Below are 19,248 nucleotides of genomic sequence, written 5' to 3' on the forward strand. Positions count from 1 at the left end.
AATGACACGGTCGGGAACTATTATATGCAACACCGGCTCTGGTCTGGCAGGGAGGGAGGGAAGGGGGCAGGAGGACGTGTGACCTGAACATCCTGTAATTCCTGTACTAAACCTGAAGAGAAGGTGGGCAGATCCCTCAGAGCACAGTGCGGAGGACAGACCCTGCGTGACGCCGGTCAGTGTCAATAAGGTTTGTGTGTTTTTTAAACTGTCTTAACCCAGAGTGTTTACATTGTGTATACATCCATCTCAATGCTCAAGTCAATCTGCTCGCACTTTTAATCACAAACAATTAATCGCAAGATTTTCATCATTAGCGATTATTAATCGCGGACTGCTACATACAATTCTAGTATCAAACTGTTTTGTTATTTAGTATAGAAAAAAACATTGATTTTTTGGTATATGGTGTAACACTAGCACTAATTGTTTTAACACAGCTTATTAAATAATTGTGGCCTTAATTGGTGACTATATAAGTAGTGATTTCTAACAGAAAACAGAAGTAAAACATTTTTTATGGTGCCTTATTGTCCATGATGAATTGCTGGTGATGAACTGTCGTAGACCCGTGCTCTGAGTATCTCAATCAATCAGTTTATATTTGAAAGAGAGCTGTGACAGAGCGCTTTGTTTTCACACATTTGAAACAAACCTGGACAGTGCCAATACATTCACCTTGACCAGAAGAGCCAATACAAACCCTCAGACACGTTTCCTTCCCTTCTCTACAACACCCACCATCCCAGGCCGGCCTCGGACCTGTCGAGTCCTTCAACCCAGCTCTACAAACCAAACTGGACTTACTGCGGTGTCCGCTTGTGACCAATGAGGTCCGGAGGCCGCGAGATGACCAGGAACCCTGTAGGTTCGGGTATGGTGCCAAAACAACAGCTTAGAGGTGTACGGAAGCCAAGCCAATGGCGTTTATTTATGAGACTGTGGCAACACCATAAATCAGAGGGTGACTGTTGGTGTCTTTTCTTACATTTAGAATGAATATGCCAGTTTATATAGTGTATATATACACTTGATTTATAGGTTTGTATATGTTGGTGTCTGCAGCTGTAAAGAGAGCATTCATTAACAGGATGTGTTTACAGTGTCCTTTAAGAGCCACTCGTTGGCTGAATCTCACAACAGCGGTGCCGACAGTAAGAGCCCTTCAGTGGAGGACTCTGCTTCCTTCATTAGCACCTCCCCACACTGGCAGTCCCCGTGTCTAAGTAGCACCGCGTTCACTTCAGGATCGGTCCTGCTGAAGGACTGGAAAACTCCAACAGAGTGCTGAGTGTGTGAGGTGTGTGTTGTGTATTGTGTGTGTAGATTCGGACCTTACTAGCAGATGTATTATTATTATTATTGCTGTTATTATTACATCAATTCAAAAGTTAGGAGCACAGACAGACAGAGAAGCAGTGGCAGGGGGCAAATGCTGTCAGAAGGCCGCTAGTAGGAGGCTCTTGACACACAATACTTTGGTCCAGATCTATGCCTGCAGCAGGAACGCTGGTGTCATTTTGGTTCCGACATCAGGGTAGCAGCTCCGGGTCTGGGGCTCCTCTGAAGGCTGATTTATACTTCTGCATCTGCGTCTCTGCATACATGTGCAGGCGTCGTACACAGACGTTCGCATTTGTGTCTGCCAACATACTTGCACATAAGGTTGACACGTCCATAGGGGGAAGTGTCGCATTAACACATTGCAGTCTACAGAAAACGAAACCCGTTTTCTATGGTGCACCTACGATTGTATGGATGGAAATTAACACATACTGTTAATGACATGTTACAGCAACTACACGCTCACACACACACACACACAAACACAAATTGCATCCTGTATGTGCAGATCTATGTCGTCTTGCTATAGTTGGCTAGAGACTTAACACTAGAACATACATACACACATCTCTGCATATGTGAATTTCTCCTGCATATCCGTTCTTATATGTTACTAAATTTTGGAATTAAATACATATATGGCGTTTCAGCTGTTAAACTCCACAAAATTAATGAGCTATAAATTCGTTCTTCTCCAGCCACCAGACCCGCAGTTTATGTGAATATAATAAATATAGTCGACAATATGGGCTTTGTAATCAAATTAGTAATTGTGAAAGATTTATAATCATGTTGATTGGTGAAACACGCTATTTTCTATACATTACATATTCATTATTATCATTATTTATTGTATTAGATTTGCACATGATATTCGCTCGTCTGATTGGCTCAGCAAGTTTCTAACTTACCTTTGGAATTCAATCTTGATCACGTTTCAAACACAGGTCTCTGGATCAATGCCTTGATCAGTTACCTGTCTGATCATGAATGCTAATTGTTCATTCCGTCCACAGAAGCAAAGTACGTTTTGCCAAGCACGAAATACGTGGGCATTTCGTCAGATAAAATGTGAATTATGTTCACGAAATATGAATTATATTAATGAAATGTGCAGTTCGAGGGACAAAATACTCATTATGTGGACAAATGAGTTTCGTGGATGAGGAGATGCATTTTAAATACTTTTGTATGTTGTTTCTCTGACCTGCTGCAGTTCCTACAGACAGGCATTGTACGCCGGTCGCTCTGAGTGATTGGCCGTGGCTCTCAGAATCTCCTGCTCAACCAATCAACACTTACCCAGAAACCCCTGCTCTGCGTGGCTACACAGAGACGCATACGCATACCTATGCAGAAGTATAAATCGGCCTTTGCACCGAGAAGACTGAGCTGTGTTGGGGGGGGAAGGGAGCTGCTGGAAGCTGCACATTTTCAAATCGCTGTTTTGCGCTGCTTCCTTTTATGGCCTCTTGTCTGGGCTTCTGTCTTACTTTCAACAAAAGGAATCTGTCTGAGTTAAACAAATTCAGAGATTTTTCAGTGAAAAAAACATAAACACTTTTCTTCCGTGCTTTCAAGTTCGTATTGAGAGCTCGGTTTTAAAGTCGTCCTCGCTCTCTTGCTTTCTCGCTCTCTCACTCTCTTACTTTCTTGCTGCTCCCCATCAGGAGAAATAACTGAATTGATTCTGTAAATATGGAGTTTCCTACAAGCTTTGAGATGCTGAGTTGATTGGCTACTGTTTATTCAGTGGACAGAACCAGTTTGTACTAAGTTTTAGATTCAATGAAATCTTCCATGTGGTTCTGTGGCTTTTTGAGTGTGATGGATTGAATTTCAGTATAATTTCAGTGGTGAGATGTTTGTAGCTGTAATCTGGGCCTGGGAGCGTGGCTGTGCTCCCTGTCAAACGCTGGGATCTTTTGTTGAGAAAAATAATAAACAGCAGAGAAATCTGGACCGACCCAACTACTCTGGTGTGAGTTTAAGACTCGGCTGGGAAGCTGTGGCCTGTATTACACACAGCCTGACACTTTGTTTAAAGCTTAACATTTTTAACATTTACTGTGTATAAAAGAAAAAAGAAAAAGCCGATCTCTTAACACACAGAAGAGAAATGAGTATGGCTTACTGATAAAAATATTCAACCCGAGGAATGTGTTATATATACAATGACAATTACCCAGCATGCACATTCTCCTGGTACTTGGTGTGGTTGTGTGTTGCCTGCAGCACTGTGTGTGTGTATGTTTGTTTGTTTGTTTGTTCATTGTTATTCAGGGATGCATGCTTGTTCGTGTTCTCTGTCTGTGCCTGCTTTCCCAATGAGCGCAGTAATGAGCCGAGTGGCCCCCGAGCAGATCCTGGGAGGGCCTGTTTCACACGCACCGAAAACACACAAACACCACCCGTCTGACCCCTGGCTTGAGGACTGATTCCTGCCACTTCTCTCGTCAGCCAAGTGAAGACTACACTGGTTACTCGTGTATTGACTCCACACTGTGTCCACAGAGAGTCAAAATTCCTGCTCAGTGTGAAGCAGGGTCTCTTCTGCTCCCTCCCTGCTTGGACAGCTCCCTCTCTCTCTCTGGCGAACAGGCACACTGTCGCTTCTTTCCGTCACTATAGAGTCGGCTGTGAGATGCTGAGGATGGAGGCCTTGACGGGACATTGATCCGGAGGAACACGAATCCTGTCCTGCTGCATCCGGTGTGTGCCGCTGAGACCAGGGCGAGAGGTCAAGGGCAGGGAGACAGCGAGAGCCTACCCCCACAACACGGCCGCGTGCCCCTCTGTGTGTGGACCCCCGCTCTCCATTTGCATTATGTCTTGAAAACTCGATGTAGCTATTCTTCTGCGCATCCCGCTTAATGAATCCTGCATTGTGAAGGATTTTCCTTTATCGCTGCAGATTAATGATTTACGACGTGGGAGAGACGCGGTGGAAATTCAAGGTCTTCGTGTTGGCGTTTGTTTCGAGTGGCTTGTTAGTGCCGCGGTGAATGGCAACGGCAGAAGACAGCCATCGATCGTTTCAAACGCCCCACAAAGATGACTCTTGCAATATGTTTATATAGGAGATGATACTGGTGTAAAATTGGAAGGTGCAGGAAGGCTCCCGAGGAAAGCTTGTCAAACAGCTTGTACTTTACATTCTCCAGATGGGCGCTGGGACGAGGCTAGAGACTGGGGCTCCTCTAAATGCGCCTGGCAGTGCGGTGACACACGTGGGCTGGAGTATTATAGCTCCTGGGGCAAATATTCCAAAGTAGCAAAATGATTTAGCCGTGAGGAGTAGATTTATTATCTTTTTCTGCATCACACTTACCTTATCTACTTGCTCAAAAAGTATTGTGCAAAAAGTCCCTATAAAGTATCTTCAATTTAAAATAAACCTCCCCGTTACCTCAGACTGTGAGTCAGTGTTGTGGATGGGCAGCTTTACTTTATTAATGCGGAAGATGTGGGTTTGTGCACATCCATTCTGGAGGTAATTGAGCCCAGTCGATAACTGTTTGCGATGGGCGTCTGGCACATTCTTAAACCTCTCGTTTAACCGGTGCAGAGCGGCTTGCCTGTCACTGGCACTAACTCATTCCCTTCCTAAATTAGTTTTACTTTTGTCTGTTCAGAGTGACTAATTTCTTGAGAAGCACATCATCTGCCTTCTGTCTGGATGTGATGTAGGGCCAGCTCTACGTGGTCCATTCGTCTCCTGTCGTAGCATCGTTAGGCGGCCGTTAGGAGGGAGGTTATCTCCTCTCCTCCAGGCTGCTGTTGATGCTCTGCCGCGCTCGGCCCTGTTTGCTCCCTCACTGCCTTGTCGCCGGGCATCTCACTGCGTTTGCCTCCTGTCGCCACGGTGTTTGCATCCTGCCTTGCCTGTGACTGCAACACGGTCTTTGATCAATAGGCGTCATTTACATCACAATCACCGTGGCCCAGTCTCGACAAGGGAGTTCTAGATGAGGACTGTGATGTTCCCCGGCACTGTGTTTGCCTGTGTTGACACCCTCCATTAACCAATTAATCCCACTGGTGGGAGGGGGGAAGAGTGAAAGGAAAGTGAGAAATGGGAGGAAAGGTACTTTTGACTGGAAAGAAAAGTCCTCACAGAGAGATCTGATGTGTCGGTCATCAAAGCCTTACGCTGACGGAGAGGTTTCGGTAAATATTTGCCCGGTTGCTCTGCCACAGGTGGTGCAACTGATAGAGGGATTTGAGAGGGTCAGGCAGGTCTGCCGGAAGGATGATCCATGCCCACACTGCGGTCCCTGTGCCAACCAGCCAGGCAGCCAGGCAGTGGCAGTGGCACAGACCAAGGATCAGTGAAACCACTGTGACTTTATTTTAGAGGGAGATCTCCGGGAATACTGGAGGAGAATGCAGGAAAACATTCCACAAACACCTCCACAGCTTCCCAGCCTCTCGGTGTGTGTGATGGCCAGGGGCAGGGCGGCATCGGCGCAGATCGGCCGATTCTGCACATGGAGTCCAACAGAAGTCTATAACCCAAACGATGCACCGCACACTGAGCATTGAAGGTTTCTGTTGCATACTTCATGAACCTCATTCGTCTTTTACACCAGCTCCCAAAGCCGAGATCAGAGCGAGGAGTTGGTTCATGACAATGCTTGGCCTTGGGGACAAAACCGTCCCCTTTCTCTGGGTGGCGGAAGGTATGGCAAAATCAGGCAAGAAAGAAGGAGGAAAAGAACGAATGAATGACACAACCCAGTGAAACCATGATCTGAGTGAACTAAGCGGTTTCTGGACCACCTGATTGGCAGTGCTGAGAGCTGCTACATGAAGGAAGGGGGACGTGGATTAGCTCTGGCATGAGGAAAAGTGACCCCCTCTGTCCTGTTCTGTTCAGCACCCCCCCCCCCCCCCCGGAACCTCTCTGTGTGCACGCTGATCGGGATGGGAAGCAGCTGGGGGTTGGGGACAATCCATTTATTTGTGATCAATGTCAGGTGCCGACAGAGCCACACCAAGCAATTACACTGCATGCAAAAGTGTGTCCACAGCCTGCTCCTCCGTCATTGGTGGGGTGGTAAGGTGACTCCCCTAGGTGTGTGTGAAGTCTGTTATAAAAGCATTCTGTTTGTCACCCTACTACAGGGCCTCCTCACAGCCTGTGAACCGGCCGTAGCACAGAGGAGTTTAAATAGCACTGCCACCTCCCTGTCGGTTTGTTTGTTGTGAGTTTTACCTCTTTAATTTGTATCCTTTTAATATTGTCAACTGATAGAAAATGAAAACAATCTTGCCTGAAACGTGTAAATGGAAAAGGGGTGAATAATCAGCTGCTCTAGACGAGGACAGACCCAGCAGGCGTGGTGATTGTCCAGGGGGTGTCTGCTACCGTCTGTTTACTCCACGGATGTCTTATTTCTCTCCATTTAGTTCTGTTTGTATTCCAGGTCTTTACACAGAAGGTCGTTCCAGGAAAATGTGGAAACCTTCAATAAGACAGACTGAGAGAATAATGAGCTCCTGCTGGAACCAAAACCAGAAGAAACCTGCAAGGGGACCCCCTGCACTAATGGCACACAGCCAGCGAGTGCAGTGACTTTTTGGGGCTGTTTGCAGATGATGAAGAGGATAATTCACAGTTTACAGCCCTGTCTATACCTCGGCTGCGGTGATCATAGAGAGACGATGAAATGGGTTTCATCAGCTTCTCCTCCTGCAACGCTTTCCTGTTCGGTATTAAATCAATCGGGCCGTGAGGAGAGTTGCGCTCAAAGCCTCAGACTTTATCGCTGCGCTGGGATGACGAATGTGACAATGTGACATTTTGGGATGACCGTTTTAAAACAAGGGAGATGACAACAGGCACTCCTTCAGTGCTCTGATTTAGAGGCAGCGGGAGGAGAGACACTTTGTAAATACTTATGAATATTCATGGAGTTTAGCTCAGTAGCTCTCCCTGTAGAGCCCCCTTAACTCCCTGACACAGTGACAGAGGTGTGGGAATGGGGTCTCTGCTGGGGCCGGGTGGAATTCCTCCCATACAGGCAGACCATACAGAGGAAGGGGTGTGATTGTCTGCAAATACACAATACTGTTGTTATGGGGGTCTGGGTAAAAACACATGCCTGTCTGTTTCTCATGAAATACCTCTGTGGTTGTTTACACAAGCATACGTACACACACACATACACACACATTACCCACCCCACGCCACATGGATTTGACCCGTCGTCCCGGGCACACCTCTGAGCACCACACAGCTGATCCAAACCTGCTGCGCTCAAACACTGGTCCCCTTGCTCACACGGTTTGAACTCTCTACCGAGTTGAGGGGGATGAGGTCATGGTAACGCGCTCGCACACCATGGCCCCTGGATGCTGGGCTGGATGCAGTTTGTGGAGGCCGGTGCTGGCTGTCAGCTCATCTTGCTGTCAAGGTTTTTTCTCTTTTTTGTTTTCTTTTCTTTCTGCTGTTTGTGCGTCATTTGTCAGAGTTACAAGAAGCTTCGTGAGATCAAACATGAACCTGGGGTACGCGGTGTCTCCACTGCCAGGCACTGCCCAGTGGTGAAGGTGACTTTAAGATTGACACCTCCAATTGGGATTGTGACAGCTAGAGAGAGCGAGACAGATGGGGAGAGAGAGGGGAGAGGAGGGGGAAAGCACGCAGCCCAGGAGACATGTCAGGGACCAGTATGTACAATGCATACTGGACAGCGCACTGTTCTGAGTCTCTTTGTTTGTTACTTTCTCTTCCTCCCACCTGGATTAGACCAGCTACACCCAGTCCCTCTCCACGGGACCCCACTGTCTTCTGGGTTTATTAAATCAGAGCAAAGGCAGCTGCTTCACACAACCGGTAATTGTCCCAACAGTTCACTTAATTGCACCTCGTTAATGGGTTTTAAGTTCATTAAGAGAGGGGCAGGATTGGGGTGTTTGTCACGCCAGGCAGTGAAACCTTGAAGTGGGTTTTCTGCCGGCAGACAGCTCTGAAATTATTATGCTGGACATTGCTGCAGATACTGGGCAGGAAGAAAGACTCCTCAGCAGCACAGTCATCTTCCATCTCTTCTCTAGACAGGCCCGTCTCCACTTGTGATCAAAAGACAAGAGACAGACTCGACGCTCATTTATGTGTGTACATATATGCAGGACAGCGGAGACGATGCGTACAAACAAAACCTGCTGCACAATTAAGAGCTCTTGGCTGGTGGCCTGTTCTCAACAGGATGTCATCTCTAATTACCCAGCATCCTTCAGGAAGACAGGTCTTTGAAAACAGGAAATCATTAACAACAACTGCTACTACAAAACACGCACGTGTTCCTAAACACCAAGACACTGATCTGTGATGCGTGAACAGCTGGTGGCATAGTCAATGACACACAGGACCCTCGTTTCCAGACTGATCCAGAGGTCAGGGAAGTCAGCTACGTGCTTGTGGCTACACACAGTGAGACCTTGGCACGGCCAGAACTTGAGCTCTGAGCCTCCTGGCCCCACTTCCTTCTCCCTCTTGGGTTCAAGCCAACACACAAGTCTGCCCCCCGTAAGAAAGTTTTTCACAGGTCTTTGACAGGATCGTTTCCTCTGGCCTGTCGACGCTGGCTCACTGTGCCAGTGATGACTGCACCGGTCACAGCTGCATTGACGGCAGCGTCCGCCAAACCCCGGAGTCAAATCCTTTGTGTTTGAGTTTTGTGTGTGTGTGTTTCATTTGTGACTGAGGTCGCAATTATCAAATTGCATTAATAATTTATTTTAGTGGTCAAATATCAAATCTTTTCTGTGTTTTTTTTTTTTTTCTTCGCTTGGACGATAATTAAAAGGGATAAACTCAATTGGGTGCTGTGGCCCCCCAGGACGGGAACATGCCACTGGGAGGGAGATATCTGGACAAGCCCTCCCGCGATCACTGCCGGAGACGGAGGCGTCTGAGCGAGTTAGATTACATTCAGCCGGAGAGAGAGGGAGCGAGAGAGAGAGAGGGAATGAGAGAGAGAACTGGCCGCGGGGAAGCCCCGCACTGACAGAGCTGCACACAGTCTTTGAGAGATTCATTGCAACAATTAAAAACACGACAAGGTGCCAGCGGGACATTAAAGGTTTTTTTCCTTCATGTTTTCAATTAAAATTATAGTTTGAAATATTTTGTCTCATCCATTTCCAGAGGCAGATCTGGAGCTTCCTACACAGACAGGACTGGAAGGTTTTTCCATAAAAAGAAAAAGAAACGTTCTTCAGATTTGTCGGCCGCACTGGAACACGATCTTGTGTAAATCCTTCAGGCCTGGACACTGCGCTCCTCCCGAAGAATGCGGTTCCGTGTTCAGTTCAAACAGAAACACATGTTACAGACGTTCACAATGCGCAGAGTGAAAAGCAGCCCCCGTTCTGGCTGCTGTAGGTGTGTCTGATGGGAGAAAGCCCACCTGTTGTACATCGTCCCTGCTTCTCAAGGGCCTTGCAGACGGAGCTGTGCCCGGCCTGCTTGCCCCCAATGGCGCTCCTGTCCTTCGGAGTCATTGGTCGAATCGGCGATCCGATCAATCAGCCCGGCCCAGCGCTCGTCCGGGCCCCCTTATGTAAAGAGAGGGTTGCCTAGCAGCAGCAGCCGCAGCTCCATCCATTGTCCTCCCGTTCTCGTGCTTTATTCCTTCATCTTCATGTCTTTGTAAATTGGTGGCTGGTATTAAACTTTAAATAGATCCCCCACCCCCCACTCCCGATCCTGTAATTCGTGACAGTGATTAATAAGGATGTAAATTGCACGGAAAATGTGATGTGGGCAGAAAGCATGACCACTTAACTTAGTGCATTAAGAAATAAGTGTTTAAAAAAAGACAGTGAGAGATGGGCCAGACAAAAGGAGATATGTCTCAGAAGAGGAGCTTTGAAAGAAAGGCCATTCAGATCCATTTGCTCATTTAACATTAACCCGAGCACAGGGCCTTTGGACGCTGCTCTTCAGAGTAGCAGCAGAGATTTGGAACGAGCGGCTCCCACATGTCTCTTACTGCTGGCCTTGCACTGCCCTACTGTCCTGCCGCTGGGCACCGACGCTGCCGAGAAGCGGTGCTGCTTTTACCTGCGTGTCTTAAAAGCCTCCCTCGGGTCGGGGTCGTCTCCGTGTTCAGTCAGAGCGCTGTCGGCTTTGATGTTTTATTTTTAAAAGCATTTCAACCCAAAAAAGTGAAAGCTTTCTCTCGCCGCCATGGGCTGCTTGTGCTCCAGGAGCCGTGATCCATGGCGTGTGTCGGCGCTCTCATCGACAGCACCGACCCCCCGGTGAGCGCCGTGGCTACACCGCTTCCGTCGATCATCAAAACAAACGGCTGTGGTTTAAATGAAAAAAGACTCTATCTTGAAATTATATTTTAAAAGGCAAATTCGCTCTTTTTTTGTGTTTTGTTGATGCTGCCCCTGAAGGGGATTCTAATTACTGATGTAAAACCACTGAGGAGACACTGGGGTTTCTGTTTACAAACTCTCCAGATGTAAGTGTCGCATAGCAGGTCCAGATGTTCAAACTGCAACGGCTTAAAGATGCTTTCGTAGTTTACTTTGTTTGTTTGTTTGTTTGTTTATTGCTCCACTTACACCTCAGATAAAGTCTACCAAGACCAATACATCTCTTTTCTCCTGCTTTGCTTGTGTGGCTGAAAAGGGTAATTATGTTTGTTGCTCTGTGGAAAATCAGCCTTTACCGCTCCCTTGGTGCAGAAAAGTAGTTAATCTTTCCTACTCTGTCACTGTAAAATGTTTTTGTAGGTGCGCCCCTACAGTGTTTGGGATGCCGGTGAGAGGGTACACATCTGTGTTTTGCCAGAGCCGGTGCAATTGGCCCTAGTCCAACTCTCCGCTGTGCTGAAGGACAGAAGAGGGCTAAGAGGACCAGGGCAGGTTTTTCATGTTTTTGTTACTGTTTTGTTTGTTTTGTAACGAAGAGGAAACATGTTGTCCTTTACAAAGGTCTGAGTCATGAGCCCCAGGTGTCCAGCTGAGTGAGACACGTCTGTGTGGTCAGGAGGGGGCTGTCAATCACAGCAGACAGCCCTGTTTGGCAGCCACTTGACCCACAGCCGGCAGGTCGCCAAGCCACGTTCAGACTTGATATTGAGGCCTGGTTTTTGATTTGGCCGGGTTTTAATTAGTGCTGTTCAGATATCCGGACACCCTTTGCCTTGAGACAACCCAACACAACACAACGCTGCTCAGAGATGTTTGTCATCTCCCCGTCACTCTGCCCTCAGCTCCGCCAAAACCCGAACCTCTGTCGAATGAGCAGTGATGCAAGAGCCGCTGCTCTCCAGGAGTGAATGGATTGGCGGGGGGTGGGCTGTTCTTTATTAAAACACTCCAGCCTCTCAGAGAGCCTGACTCACATCCCACCGAGAGAAGGATGCTCATCTCTTCATCTGTGGATGAGTCGCAGCAAAACATTAAGTTTCATTCCCTTTGATGACCGAAGCGGCAGAGAGGTTCTCAGGGAAGCTGTTGTGAGCATCGTCTGTCCTGCAGTGCTTCATAGGCGGCAGCGGGTTCATGCCCTGGACTGTCCCGCAGAAGCAGCCCTGTCGGCACACACAGAGGTGAGGTGTTTGAGGTTGAGGCTGATGGAGGCTGACGACTCTCGCATCCCGTCCAGAGAACACGAGGCGAGTGGGGGGGAGGGAGAGAGAGAGGGAGAGGGAGAGGTAGAGGTTAGGGGCCCGATGTCATAGGAACCCTCGCAGCATGCAGGGAGACAACAGGCACCATCCCCAACCCCCACCCCTATGTGTCCTGGCTATTAAAATTCAAGGTACCATCTCCACACTGCCCCCCCCTTTACTCACGAGTGCGGAGCGTGCTGATCAGGCTGGGGACTCGAAGGGAGTTGGCACAGCTCACCGCTCCACGGAGGGTGGAGCACGGGGGGGTCAGGGGGTTAAGGGGCATGTTTGAAAGCTCGGTGACATCCGCCTGCCCCCCCCCCCACCGAAATCCATAGACTCGTTGGTAGAGCTCCTGCTGTGGGGCACCTACGGGCTGGAGGGTGAGACATGGATCATGCTCGACTCTTCGCTGAGCACCGAAACACATAACAGAGACAATTCCTCTGAGCTCCCTTAGCAGCTTCACAAACTCACCAACACCTTTTTATCTTTGTTTCTCCGCACAGACCTGTGTGTGACCTGCAGCTCAGACTGTACTCCTGTTCCTCTCGTACAGACCTCAAGGGTCATTTTTGGGAGCTGATAAGTGTCAGAGCTCTGCCCAGCCGGATGGGTGACATTGTTCCTGGTCTTTAGGAAGCAGCAGATTTAACAAAGAGTAACGGAGAGCAGACGGGGACAGGGGGGGGTGTCCGTGTTCGCTCTGTTTTCTGTGTGTGTGTTTGTGTGGAGCTCCAGTCGCACAGTTGCCTCTCTCCTCTGACAAGCTGATCTGATTCCGTCTGACAAACTCAGTGCAAAGTCAGTCTGTCAGTTAGTTCATTAGTTCTTTTTTTTCCCAGTAAATGGTGCGTGGGAAGGCAGGTGGCGCTCTGAGTGGCCCACCTCTGGCCCAGGGGGCGGCGTTTGGCCCTCGTTCCCTCTAGGATCAGATTAAATTGATGTGACTTGCAGCACTGGGGTGTTCAGAGCGATTGTGCACTTGGGGCTGAAGGGGCCTGAAGTGCATGTGCTTGTCAACACAATTACAATATGTGCCGAGGGAAAATGGCAGCTGGGGGGGAGAGTACAGCATCCTTGTTGTGCCGAAGACGAGTTAAACACTCTTTTGTGCCGTCACTGCGAAGGTGCCAGAGCTAGGGCTGCCAGCGTTATGCCAGGACCGTTGACGGGGGGATGGGGAGAGATCGGCACTCTCTGGAACACACGGCCTGTCAGGGAGGATCTGCTCTCCTCCACGGTCTGTGTCGTCCACCGTAGTGCCACTGACACCGGTGCTGCGTCTCCCGGAGAGCAGGCGGTGATTAGTGATGATGGCACACAGACACGTGTCATTATCCACAGCAGCACTTTCATTGCAGACAGGCTTTTAAAAGAGATACCATATATTCTTCAATCTGCTCAATGGGGGAGAGAGAGAGAGAGAGAGACCCTGCTGATCAGGCGTTTGATGTGCACGGCCCGTCCCCGGTCCTGCCATGCTGCCCCCCTGGCACTCTGCAGACCCAGAGAGTGGCGCTGTGCTCGCAGGGCCGTGTGCATCACCTCGCTCGGTGTCTCCATTACAAAGCTCTTAGCCTACCGCTGTTTAATTACAGCAGAATTAATAATTAATCTTAAACAAGCAAACACTCAGTCATTACACAGGAGGGAGTGTGTAACGCGCTGCCGCAGGGATCGCTTTGCCCGCCCCCCCTGCGCCGAGTCTGCGGGGGTCTCCCATTACTGCTGGCAGCGATGAAGTCCCTGCTGCTTTAAACTGCGCTCTTAAAATGAAACAATAGTTGTTATTGTTACAGTGAAAGTTATAGTTTGATCACGTTACAGTTAAAGTGATGCTTATTCTTATTTCTGTTTTGTTGTTGAACTGTTGTGAGTCTATGTCAGAGTCTGCAAACTTATGAGACTCTCTCTGTGGCAGGGATTGAACCCCCACTCTGCCTGGTGGGATGCCCACTCTGACCTGGTAGTTTACCTGGTTCTCCATGCTTCCTGTGCCATCTTTTGCAGTTCTGCTTTCCCCAATTTCTTGCCCTCACTCTCAAATGCCTGTCGCTGATCTTTGTTGGGCAAAAGTCTGCCCAGCAAACTGACTAACCAAAATAAATCACTGTAGATGTCCACTAATTGGCCCAGGGAGGTGTGTACTCTTGCAGGATGGCGTTGCCTACTGCAATTATTCCCAGGCTGTGTGTTTGTTGACTTTTCCCAGCGGCTTTTGGTGTGTCTGTGGTTTGACAACCAGACCCAGCCTGAGCAGCACCAGGCCTCGCCTGACTGAAACTGACAGGATTATTATTGAGAGAAAGATTGAAGAGAGAAGAGAGAATAACAGCGTCCCGTAAAGAGGGAGAGTTTGGCATGTCCCAGAGAGAGAGAGAGACGGCAGGGTCTGTCCTCTCTGTCCCCTTGCTGTACCTCAGGTGCTCCACAGCTGCCCGGGTCACCGACCTGCGAGACACCGGCTGTTTGAAATGCTGCACTCGCCCTGTGGGGGCCATGGGCGCACATGGATGAGCATCTCCTCCCCAGTGGACACGCATGACCTCTGCAAAGGTCACAGCCAGATGCACACAGGAACGGCAGCCTGGCTCTCCAGTCCCCTCCTGTGCACTGTGTTGAATTCATCCGCTGATATTAAACTTATCCACTGTAGGAAAACACTGTTCATGTTGTAAAATCCCCTTCAATGCATCTCCCTGTAGATGCGAATTAACTCAGCTCTCAATGACTGCAATGTAAAACAGTGTCAATGAGGGCTGATGTGATTGAGTGGCAATGCATCGGCTTTAATTATGCCTGTCTGGTTTGATTCATGTATTTAATTGAAATAAGATGCAACACTGACTTGCAGTAATCACACTCCCATTCAGAATAATGGCCACGCTTTACAATAATGACTGCAAGTTTCTAAATAATGATTGTGTCTCTATAGGAAAAACACCTGAAACACACTTACTCTGAGTCCTAATGGTAACCACACGATTCGTAGTGAGGGGAGAGGTCAGGGGTCTGGTTTAAGGATCAGGGTTTGGGGGTTAGGGGCTCAGACGTGTGATCAACAGCCGAGCTCAGAGGACTTGAGTGAAGAGGTAATCAAGCACGTTTGTTCAGTCTCAACCCTCGGGAGTTTGCGGATAGTGAAATGTTGCCAGAAGAACAATTATAAATTCTCTTCGCCTTCTTTGTAGCCAGGTGGTGGTAGTCTTGCCTGTAAACTCGTGAAGCGGGTGCTGAGAGCATGGAGGCAATTTCTTTCTCTCTCTCTCTCTCTCTCTCTCTCCCCCCCACCCCCCCACTATGTCCCGGCCCGCGTGGGAGGCCGGCCGCAGCCAGACAGTGCTGCCTCCTCCAGCCGGCACCGGTCCCGCTGTGGTTTCAGGTTTTCTGGATGTTCTTTCATTTCAATAAATTGAGTCAAAGTGGAAAACGAGACAGATCTTCTGAGTTTAATGTGTTCTGCGCGGTCGTGCCGCCCCATAGCTCCCGAGGAGAAATCAAGTGAGACGCTCCATTTGGCAGTCCTGGCCAAAGAAGACCAGCGCTGAGCCGCGCTGCCCCCCCCTCCCGCCAGGCCCTCCTTGTGGAGAGCTTGCTCCTGTGCCCCTGCCAATGTTAATACGGGCTGTAAACTATCTCAAGTGCTGGTTTAGAGAAGGAGAGCACAATGCTGAGTCTCTCTCGAGGAAATGCCAAGTGCAAGCCGAGTGGAGAGGGGTGAGCAGACAAGATCAGCCGACACACAAACCCTGTGCGGTGTGGGTATGTGTCTCCTTGTCAGAGTTGGCAGTTGGAGCATATAAACATGTTATTAACACTGAATTAAACCTTAATAACTTGTATTAACCTGTCAATTATGATTAGTAATAAAGGCCTTTTGTACAAATCCATTTACATAAATCACTTCAATTTGTCACCTGTTTTGAAATGATAATTTGTGTCACTTCTACTCACAGACATATCTATAGGATATATATATATGTATATATGTATATATATGTATATACACTCACCTAAAGGATTATTAGGAACACCATACTAATACTGTGTTTGACCCCCTTTCACCTTCAGAACTGCCTTAATTCTACGTGGCATTGATTCAACAAGGTGCTGAAAGCATTCTTTAGAAATGTTGGCCCATATTGATAGGATAGCATCTTGCAGTTGATGGAGATTTGTGGGATGCACATCCAGGGCACGAAGCTCCCGTTCCACCACATCCCAAAGATGCTCTATTGGGTTGAGATCTGGTGACTGTGGGGGCCAGTTTAGTACAGTGAACTCATTGTCATGTTCAAGAAACCAATTTGAAATGATTCGACCTTTGTGACATGGTGCATTATCCTGCTGGAAGTAGCCATCAGAGGATGGGTACATGGTGGTCATAAAGGGATGGACATGGTCAGAAACAATGCTCAGGTAGGCCGTGGCATTTAAACGATGCCCAGTTGGCACTAAGGGGCCTAAAGTGTGCCAAGAAAACATCCCCCACACCATTACACCACCACCAGCAGCCTGCACAGTGGTAACAAGGCATGATGGATCCATGTTCTCATTCTGACTCTACCATCTGAATGTCTCAACAGAAATCGAGACTCATCAGACCAGGCAACATTTTTCCAGTCTTCAACTGTCCAATTTTGGTGAGCTTGTGCAAATTGTAGCCTCTTTTTCCTATTTGTAGTAGAGATGAGTGGTACCCGGTGGGGTCTTCTGCTGTTGTAGCCCATCCGCCTCAAGGTTGTACGTGTTGTGGCTTCACAAATGCTTTGCTGCATACCTCGGTTGTAACGAGTGGTTATTTCAGTCAAAGTTGCTCTTCTATCAGCTTGAATCAGTCGGCCCATTCTCCTCTGACCTCTAGCATCAACAAGGCATTTTCGCCCACAGGACTGCCGCATACTGGATGTTTTTCCCTTTTCACACCATTCTTTGTAAACCCTAGAAATGGTTGTGCGTGAAAATCCCAGTAACTGAGCAGATTGTGAAATACTCAGACCGGCCCGTCTGGCACCAACAACCATGCCACGCTCAAAATTGCTTAAATCACCTTTCTTTCCCATTCAGACATTCAGTTTGGAGTTCAGGAGATTGTCTTGACCAGGACCACACCCCTAAATGCATTGAAGCAACTGCCATGTGATTGGTTGGTTAGATAATTGCATTAATGAGAAATTGAACAGGTGTTCCTAATAATCCTTTAGGTGAGTGTATATATATATATATATATATATATATATATATATATATATATATGCAATTTTGTTTCGGAGCAAAACGTTTTGTATATAATAAACCCTCTCAATCTTTAAGCCAGTTATCCACAGTAGGATGTGGCTCAAATCAGTGCCTCGCTGTGGTCTGAGAGAGGAGAGTGCATGAGCCAGGATAGAGGGCTGTGCAGCCTCTGTTTTAGCCCTTCAGTCCTGCGAGACGCTGTGCCTCCCCCTGCCCGGCCCCTATTAAAAGCTTTTCATTGTTACAGCGGCTGAATGAGTCAGGAGGCCTGGATTGCTTGTCTTTAAGAGCTGTGTACCACATATCTCGCAGGACACGGCAGTTGTTAAACCATAACCGTGTGAAAGTGGTCCCAGGAGGGCTAATGCACCGTGCTCGCTGGGCCGCGGCAGGGAGAGGTGTTCAGGGGTATCCTCCCACCCCCTTCCCCAGATCGGCAGGTACCCCTGCCCCCCCGAAACAAGGACACGGCCCCTGGAACGCTTCCTCCTGCCAGCCAGAGATCAGGTGGGAGATTAAGTGTGGCCCTCCTGTTGTGGTTGATGCTGGATCTCTTCGATGAAATGTGAAAGGAATAAAGGAAGGAAGGAATAAAAGACAGAAACAGAACAACAACCAGGGCAGTGCAGGACGCTGCGGGCGGTGGGCTGTGCCGCTTGAGCTGTTTCTGACTGGATTGATCGGTGTGTCTGGAGCACGGGGGGGCGGGTGAGGTTCTGCAGAGAGAAGCCCTGCAGGTGAACACCCCCCCACACATACCGCGCCTCTAAGAGTCAGGGAGGGCATCAGAGCTGGCGCCACCGAGGGTAGTGGTGCAGCAGCGGAGGCATCTTATAGTTTTTGCTCTTCTCTGTAAGACCGTGAGCATGAGTTGCTCCCCCCCCCCACCCCGGGACATGTATCTTAGCACCTTTGACATCCGCTAGTGAAATTAGCAAATATCCATGTAGGACAGAGAGAGAGAGATGCCTCTTTGCCCTGGGAGACAATTCGGTGTGACCCCAGTATGCATGTTCACATCTGTTCTGGTAGGATAGATACTCATGACTCATGGCCTTCAAGACGAACAGGCCTGGTTTCACTTTTGACCTCTTGTTGTCGTTTCTGACTTAATAGTGAGCTGTTGTGTGTAGTGGGCAGTTGCTCCTAGTGTGTATGTGTGTGTTATGCATGCTGACCTCCTCCCCTGCCCTCTGTGTTTTTCCAGCAGCACATTTTGTTTTTCTTCTCATTAAGAAAGTTTGAACAGCGAGACGCGCTCTGCTGACGTCAGAGCAGGCCGGTCTGGTGGAAAAGTGCGCTGACAGAGACCAATTAGACGGGAGAGAGATAGTGCAGGTTGAGTGGGGGGGGAGAGAGATGAGGACCAGAGGAGGACAAACACTATCATTTAGCACGCCATCCCTCCAACACCCTTCCCTAGAAGCAATTGTCATGGAAACCAACTGAATTACTCTCCACTTCATTCACCTCTCAGGTATCCAGGAGAGACACTTGACCCGTCCCTAGACGTCCCTCAGCACCAGTGTCACAGTTTGGTCAGGGTATGCCTAGAAGAATACAAAAGATACGAACAGTGTGACATCTTCAAAACGGTGAGGATCTCGCTGACAGAGGTTGTGTTGGAGGGCTGGGCATAAACAAAGACTGTCAATTCCATGTCCAAGTGTTAGAACACCAAATAGCTGTGTTTGCATTGTGAGGACCAATACAAGTTTAATTACTGCTGTACTGTATCATCTGAAGAATTAACTCACCTCAGAAGCTGTAATGACTCACTTGAGTATTTCTTCACACAGAAATGTTCTGACATGCAAACATTAAATTATCAACCCGTTTTCTTTGGCAGACTGCTTTGAAGCAATTTGTTTCCTTAATGAAACATCTGTGCACGAAATGTCAAATAAATTAGCTGTAGTAATCTACAATGGAAATAGCAATTCCTTACAAGAGCCTGCACAACAAAAGTAACGTTCTCCAGATTTTGTAAAGGCTATTTCTGTATAATATCAGTGCCCTAGAC

The sequence above is a fragment of the Amia ocellicauda genome, chromosome 5 (assembly GCF_036373705.1).
Source record: "Amia ocellicauda isolate fAmiCal2 chromosome 5, fAmiCal2.hap1, whole genome shotgun sequence".
NCBI lineage: Eukaryota > Metazoa > Chordata > Actinopteri > Amiiformes > Amiidae > Amia > Amia ocellicauda.